Source organism: Charadrius vociferus, unplaced genomic scaffold (assembly GCF_000708025.1).
Source record: "Charadrius vociferus isolate BGI_N301 unplaced genomic scaffold, ASM70802v2 scaffold192, whole genome shotgun sequence".
In the NCBI taxonomy this organism is placed as follows: Eukaryota; Metazoa; Chordata; class Aves; order Charadriiformes; family Charadriidae; genus Charadrius; species Charadrius vociferus.
In genome coordinates, this window is record NW_009647437.1 from 1196388 (window position 1) to 1202142 (window position 5755).

A 5755-nucleotide genomic window follows, 5' to 3' on the forward strand; every position below is an offset into this window, starting at 1 on the left:
GGGCAGGCGGGGCGGTTGGCCGTCGGGCTGGGCCGCGGAGGGAAGCCGGGTTTCCGCGGAAAATACTTGTCAGCTGAAAGATAAACCGAGGTGCGAGTCGCTGGCTTGCCTTATTTTAAAATGGGCTCTTAACTTTGGGAAAACCGGGTGGTAACTTCGATGTGTCTGGTGATGGCAAACAGCCCGTGTTCCTCACCCAGGAATTACACTCCCTCCTCAGTTCCCAAGTTTCCCCCGCGGTTTTAAATGGATGCTGCGTCTTTCGGAGCCTAATTTGTTGTGTGCCCTCGCCCGATGCAGCGGCTGGCAGGCATCCCTCCGACGCCGGCTCGATTTCGGAGCCAGAGGAAGCAAACCCCAGTAAGGCATCCGATGCCAATGAAGCTCCTCCAGTCACGAATCCTTCCCTCCTTCTTTCCCTTTTTTCCAAGGAGCAGAAAGAGGCTTCGCAAAAATCCGACAAACTTCATTTGAAAAGCACCCTCCACTTACTTGTTTCCTCTTAACCGTACCTCTTGATCCTTTACAACTGTCCTTAATTTGTCAGCACTTCCGCATTTTCTTAAACTGTAAAATTATGATCAAAACCCAGTTATTTTTACATACATATAAGCATTTCATTCTTAGCCAGAGCATTTTTTTTTTTAGTTTTCAACATCTATGGTCATGTGCCTTTCACAATCGTTCCAGGTTCCATATGAATGCAATGTAAGTAACAAGTACGTATTTTACAAGCAATAGACTACCAAATTGGGATGGTCTTTCCCGAGTCCACGAGTTGTATCTAGCAAAAGGGAAATCTTGCACCCGTTGTGAAAATGGTTATTGCAAGGCAGTTATTGTAAAACACCAGTTCAACATAGCAGTCATGCTTTAAGACCAACAGTGTTTTGCTAAGGAGAAGGGTGAAAATATCACAAAACCCATGCCTTGCCGCTTGACTTTCACCCAACATTGATTTTCTTAGCAATTTAAAGCAGCCTGAGTCCATGAGACTCAGTTCAGGACTTTCAACAAACTTCTGTATCCCCTTTTAATGCCGAAGTTTCACAGTACCTATTGATTTCTGACATGGTAACGGCCAAAGGAAATGAGGGAAGGTTTAACCACATCCAAACACATAGAAAACAATTTTTCTCTGTCAGTTGGTAGATTTCCCCTCTGTTTTGTGTTCAGCCGTTTCTAGGAAACTGACACCATTATGCATAGCAGTGACCTACTTAAAATGCTGGACTATCTCCAGCTCAAAGAGAGACCAAATGCTCGTATGTGATTTAACCTTCCAGCCAAATCAGACAACGCATCCTCATTTAGTGCAAGCAAAGTCTCCAACAAGCTAAGTCTCCTCTTCCTTGAGCTCAACTCAATACCTGCACTTTTTACATTCAATGTGATCCTCTTCCCACAGGTTCCCCAGTTTCAGGGGAACCCTTTTCAGGGTTCCACCTCTATGTATTCCAGCTCATTTTCTGTAACACCAGTGATAATTTTAAAGCAACTTCCTGCTATCCAAAAGAGCTTTACTCTCCCCAGGTTTTTCCAGTTAGAGGAAGCATCAATGCCAGGCAGCTGTCAGGTAACACCTGAAGCATCCATGCTTCATAGTGCAATATAAAGCAAAGAAGCATCTCAAGAAATGAAACAACAGCATGCGAGAACATGAACACCAAGAACACCAAGTTTCCAGTATTCAAAATAACTTATTTAGAACTAGCTCACACACCACCTCTGAGCAGCTTACCAGGCATGGGTTATTAGGCTTAAAAAAAAGGTAAGTCACACTTGTCCTGGTTTGAGGTAAACCAGGACCAATTTTGTTCAGTAACTTTACTTTTTAGTTGGGCCTCTTCTAACTACTGAAATTGGCAGCATCTTGTGCAGACACTGTTGGCTCTCAGAGTGACAAGACCAATGTTTATAGCTGATGCCCAGGCATGGTATGCAGAGAGGCTCTTCCTTATACTGATTGCTACAACAGCCAAGGGCAGCTCGCTTTGTCACTTGCCCCGTTGGAGGGTCGGAAGCGGAAAAGCGTAGAGGGGTCCCAGCTGAGGGGAGAAGCGGACAGGACAGGTGACCCAAAACTGACCAACAGGGTATTCCATCCCATCTGCCTCGTGCTCAGTATAAAAGCTGAGGGATCAGAGGGTCATCCCTCTTTCTTCAGTGGCCAACGTCCGAGGAGGACTCTGTTCATCTGCCTTTGATCCCGATCCCAGTCCTGAATCCAGATCCAGAATCCAGTTCCCATCCATCACGGAGTCCAGTCTGAGACTTCCCCAGTGCTGGCCGGTGACGTGATTGTCATCCTGGGAGCTTGATATGGTTTTGTATATATTTCATTATTTTCTTTTTATTTTATTATTAGTATTTCATTAAAGTAGTTTAGTACCTTCTAAACTCATAAGTCTCTTTTTCCCTCCTCTGCCTCTCTCTTTGAAGAGGGGTTAGGGGGGAGCATCTGTTGCTTGCCCAGTGGCCAGTTTGGCCTAAACCTAAACTCTGTTTTCATATTTTCTGTTCTGCTGGTAAGGAGCAACAGTCCCTTGAATTACTGGTGTCATGGCTCTGCTGGGCTCTGCTGTGGATCAGAGATCTTGCGGAGATCAACAAAGCAATCAGTGTTAGAAATTGCTAGGGAGAGAATAAAAAAACAAAATAGAAAGCATCACTATGTCACTGTATAAATACACCCACGCCTTGAACACTGTGTGCAGCGTTCATTCCTACACAAAGAAATGTAGTAGGACTGCCAGAGGTGTGAGGTAGGCTAAGAAAGATGGCCAAAAGTAGAGAGGGGCTTCTCTGTGAAACCATTAAAGAGAGTGGTAGCTTCAGTCTCAAAAAGAAACTACTGAAATGGAATATGACAGAAATGTCTAAAATCATTTTTCACCATCTTTACAAAAATTAAGGGGCATCAAATCAAACAAACAGATGGCACGTCCAAAATCAAGTTATTTAAACCACGGAGTTCATCATCCTAGGACAATTTGGATCTTGAAAATTACATTTGTTCAAAAGCAGCTGGACTAACTCATGGAATAAAAAAAAAACAAACCCAAACCCAAAAAACCAGCAAAAGTTTCAAAACACAAAACTTCGGTCTCACGAAGTCCCTGAACCACAAAGCAACCAGAGACTGGGACAGTATTCTGGGGCACTGACACTTAACTTCCCCGGGCACTGGCTGAGGACAACAGTCCAGCGACTGGATACCAGGCTAGACAGCCCCCTGCTCCGACCAGGTACTGCTGTTTTTACTGTGATGTCTCAGCATGTTTCTGCAATTCATCAGAAGTTTTATTTTTAAGCACCAGATTTATGTTCACGGACTTTACAGTTTTGACAAATCAACATCGACCAGTGAAAATCCCTCTCAAAGGAAATGCTCTAACCCACACTGTTGGAAACTTTAATGTTTAAGCTGTAAATGCTAGTCTTCTTGAGCTATGCCTATAATCAGCAAGTAGAATATTTTAAATTTTCTTTTAGAGGGAGATGATGAGCTTATCATTTGAAAACTCTCAGAAATTGATTACTTAGAGCAATATAGAATTTTACCACTCCGTGGCGCCAAACAATTAAAAAGAGGTTGTGCTTTTAAAGGGAAGTCATAGACCTTCTCATAAGCAGTGTTTTTCTTATGTAGAAAAATCCTTTCTTAGTAAATGAAGTAACCATAGATTCTTCCATTCAAAAGTACCAAAGCAGAAATACTAAAGGCTATTTAGATAAGATGCCATTTTTCTATCACTGAAAGACAAGCCATAGCCTTGAAAGAGCAGTATTTTAAGACATGTCATGGTAATAACATGCATCGAACAGGAACGATCTTTCTCCCTTCCCCTCCTCTACTTAGATAAAACCTTTAAAGCTGTTTTTTGTCAAGAAAGATCAAGATACTTTTTAATTAATTTGAACAGCACCTGAAGATGATCTATTTATTTATATCACAATTTCATAATTGCAGCTAGTATAAACAATATCATGGGGACTTTTTCTCTATTGCAAGTCTCAAATATATCATCCTTTCAAAGAGTCCACATAGAAATAAACTTACAGAAGACACTGTATAATCTAAGATTTTGGAATCAGATGATGTTTTCTGCAATATATTTTCCAATTGTAGACACACATACCAGTCTGAAACACCTAAACTTAAATGGTTGCAATGTTTATTTATGTGAGAGAGCACCAGAAAAAGCTCCATTTGTCACGATGGTGGTAAGGTTCTGATCCAGCATGTCAGAATCACAGTCTACATACTCAGGAAATTTTCATAAACCCCAAATTTTACATTCTAGTCGCAGGTTCGATAACCACTTGATCATCTCTGAAATGGAGCTAGTGGCCTTTTTTGGATGAGCTTCAATACTCTAAAGTAGATGCTTTGCAATACAGTGTTCATAATACTTCAAAACAAATTTGGTTATCATTTAATAAGACAACCAGAAACTTAGAACTTACCTTCTTGCACTAAAGTCAATTACAGACAGTAAAAACCACACAACACGCCCATCTTCAGCCCACCTCTAGAGGCTAATATTGGGAGTCCACATTTTGGGGGCAAATACTTCACAGTGTTTTGACTTTGGTTTACTTCTGTAGTGAGCCAGCTAACAGGTGATCATTCCAAGGTGCAAGTACCTGGTCTTGCAGTTTGCTTCTATAATGTACTGTGTACCAGTTTTTTGCATTTTTCTGCACGTATTTGCAAGACTCCACTTCAGATTTATTATTGCCTGCATGTAATTTCCATCACTGACAAGAGAAAAGGAGCTTATGTGTATAATAGTTTTCTGTGTCTTTACCTGGAAGATTTATGGCTTTCCCCCTTGCATTCTAATTACAAAACAAAGTCGTATTTTGTTCCATGCGTCACAGTTGTTCTAGTGGTAATTTTATTCCCTTCAGTAACTAAACACGTATTCTCGCCACTTCTACATGCTTTACAGATAAGGGCAGTTGAGAGAAAATCCTGAATATCCCTATTCCTTCTTACAGAAATTTTTTTCATGCCTCTTTATGCACGAGTATCCAGAGCTGCATGACTGCAGAGCATTTTTATTATCTGAGGCCAAAGAAAATGTCAATCCACAAAACAAACTGAAAGAAACACTCATTTAGTGAACTGGCTTTGCTCTCCCTCTTGTGGTCTAAGCATGTCGTTCACATAACCTTTGCTTTTCCTTAGCTCAGTGCACTCCGAATTCAAACACTCTCTGCACTCTGGCTGTATTTAGAGAGAACGTGTCACTATTCAAGGAAACAATATGGCCAAAGTTTTCATTAAACACCAATGCTAAATCATTTTGTATAGTGTTTGTTAGGAAACTAATGATGATCTTTATTCTTTTGGCTACATTTTTTAATCCAAAAATTTTTTCTTCAGTTTTTGGGGTTTTTTTTAATGTAACTTGAACACTCTAGACAGGAGATACCGGATAGAAAACAATTCTCTGCTTGCTATACTAGCAATCATGTTTTTAAAACGTTTTTCAGCAACAAGTGTTGGTAGAATTTTCAATTCTTGGTGAAGCAAGGCGGGGAGCCAGCAGAACTGCCACCTTGGACTTCGGAAGGGCAGACTTTAGCCTGTTCAGGAGCATGGTTGAGAGTGTCCCTTGGGAGGCAGGAGGCAGTTTTGAAGGGCAAAGGTGCCCAGGAAGGCTGGTCTTACTTCAAGCAGGTAGTCTTAGAAGCACAGGAGAAGGCCATCCCCATGGCTCGAAAAACGAGCCGACGGGGAAGA